The 2,507-nt window shown below is 35.6% G+C and overlaps 1 pseudogene; it reads left to right on the forward strand.

The window, feature by feature from the left end:
* The first annotated feature begins 785 nt into the window (after positions 1–785).
* Positions 786–2,507, forward strand: part of LOC102865478 — an 8,917-nt pseudogene continuing 7,195 nt past the window's right edge.

Genomic DNA, 2,507 nt, shown 5'->3' on the forward strand with positions numbered 1-2,507 from the left:
TCACTCTTCTAATCTTTACCCCTTCAGATATTTCATAAGCAATTTATGAATGAGAGCTGATGGTTTTATGTCATTTGTCAAAACTTGAATGATTCTTTGTATTTTATTCAAGAGTTAATTGGCCATTTTGAATTTGGAAAATCAGTAGGCATAAGGAAGGGAGAAAAATTTTATTCATGAAGACTCAATGCTGGCCATTGACCTATTTTCATAAATAAGGTTTCCTTGAAACACAGGCACATGTTTTAAAAATGTGTTATCTACAGCTCCATTCATAGAGTTGAGTTGTGTTTACAGAAACTATCTGGCCTACCAAGTCTGAAATGTTTTCTAGTCCTCTCTTTGTGGAAGAAGTTAATTGGTTTATCATTTATCATATATTGTTGGGTTATTTATGTTTTATATGAACTTAAAACATTATTAAAAGTATTTTAGAGTTATCCAGAGTTGGTAAGACATCTCTACGTATAATGAGAGGAAAGGTTACCTTGTGGAATTGAATAATTTGTCAGTCTGGTGTGTTGGAGTTAAAGCTAACATATTTCCAGTTATTACATTTTATGTATCTACAAGAAGTATTGCTGGTTTATAGTAGTATTATTATACAAGAGACCCAAAACTTAAAAACTTTAAGAAACTCACACAAGACCTTATAGGTGGCAACTGTAATATAATTCCATAATTGTTTTTTTTTTTTGCAGTCCATGATGGTATGTTCCAGACTCTTCTCCAGCGCCACAACTTGAAGGCATCTACTCTCCTTCTGTCATCCTTAGTCATTGTCCAACTCAACTAACATAACCCTTACCAATCAGTCATTACTTTTCTGTTGTTCATTCATTAACCCACACAAACAACACCTTGTTACCGAATCACAGCTGGCTTATTTCTGACCCTTCTGACATTTTTCAGAGGAGGAGATTGCCCATCTTCCTCCCTCAGAACAGTTGGTGGATTCTAATTGCCTCTTTTTGGCTTGGCTGCGCAATTCATTTCCCATTAGGTCACCATGTTGTTTCTTATTAGCTGATATCAAGTCAAGTATATTAATTAACAAATAACATTCTATGCAAATTATTGGCTATGAAAGACAATGTTTAATGCATACAGAATAGCTCCACTAACACAATCAGGAGAAAGTAGTCTCATAAAAGACACTTAGACTTTCAGAATTTGCACTGCAAACCCAATGACCAGAGAAGGCTGGTGGCTTAGTGGTAAGGAGCTGCACTGACTACCCAAAGGCATATGGTTCAAAATCTGCCAGCTTCTCTAGGGACAAAAGATAGGAAAAAAAAATCTTCCTTTATTATAAACTGTCTCCGAAAAGCCACTAGAGGGTCAGCTATGGTTTGGTTCCGACTCAAAGCTACACCACAACAACACTGTCATTGATTCAATTCTGATTCATAATGACTCTCCAGAATAGAAGGTATACTTGCCCCACTGACTTTCTCGAGCTGCAGTCTTTACAGGATCTGACTGTCACAGCTTTCTCCTGCAGAGCTATTGCTAGGTTTAAACTATTGACCTTGTAGGTAGCAGCTGAATACTGAATCCATTTTACCACCAAAGATATGTTTGAAGATAATGCATAGGCACAGAAAGAATGGTTTAGAAGTGGTTCTCTTTCCTTTTGACCTTTGACATTCAACCGAGTTTGGAGTGGAAAAAAGTATAGAACTATTACAAATATTTTTTCCCTTTTGTTCTCTCGCTAGCTCTACTTCATTCTTCCTTGTCTAATCAGAAATATAAGTATTATCCATCTTATTAAATGTGGGCAACCTCTAACATTAAACCATATTCAGTTTTGAAATACAAAATGTGGTATTTCAGAAAATTTTTATCCCACATTGTTTTAAGCATGCTGTTCACCTTCTCTGGCACATTACATTTATAACCCCCGTGCCCAAAATCCTTTCTCTGTAATTCTAATTCTCTGAAAATCAAGTCTCAGCTAAAATGAAAGATTTCTCTTTCTAGAAACTTTATTTGATATGTCTCTGCTAATGTTGATATGGTTGGTTTCTCCGCTCTATGTTGATATATTGTAATTATAATGACTGTGCAAGTATTTATATCTAAGCAATTTTATCTTATGCTAATAGAGAGCTCTTTTGTCTAAACCCAGGTGCCTAGCATATTATAGGTTCACAATAAATTATCACTGAACATTAAATGGTACTGATTATGTTAAAAACTCTTTTTTTACTGCCTTTGGGGTTGTATATCCTTATTTTGGTAACTTCTACTTGTGAAAATCTAAGGGGCTTACCATTCATATAAAATATCACATGTAATTGTGGTGGGTGTGGTGTGTGAGATGCAAATCAAGACAACCATGAGATATCATCTCACTCCAGTAAGACTAGCAAAATTTAACAGAACAGCAAGCAACAAATGCTGGCAATGTTGTGGAGAGACTGGAACCCTTATTCACTGTTGGTGGGAGTGTAAAATGGTGCAACCACTGTGGAAAGCATTGTGGCGCTTTCTCAAAAAGT

This window comes from Elephantulus edwardii, unplaced genomic scaffold (genome assembly GCF_000299155.1).
Source record: "Elephantulus edwardii isolate Elephantulus edwardi_28Jun2011 unplaced genomic scaffold, EleEdw1.0 scaffold00029, whole genome shotgun sequence".
In the NCBI taxonomy this organism is placed as follows: Eukaryota; Metazoa; Chordata; class Mammalia; order Macroscelidea; family Macroscelididae; genus Elephantulus; species Elephantulus edwardii.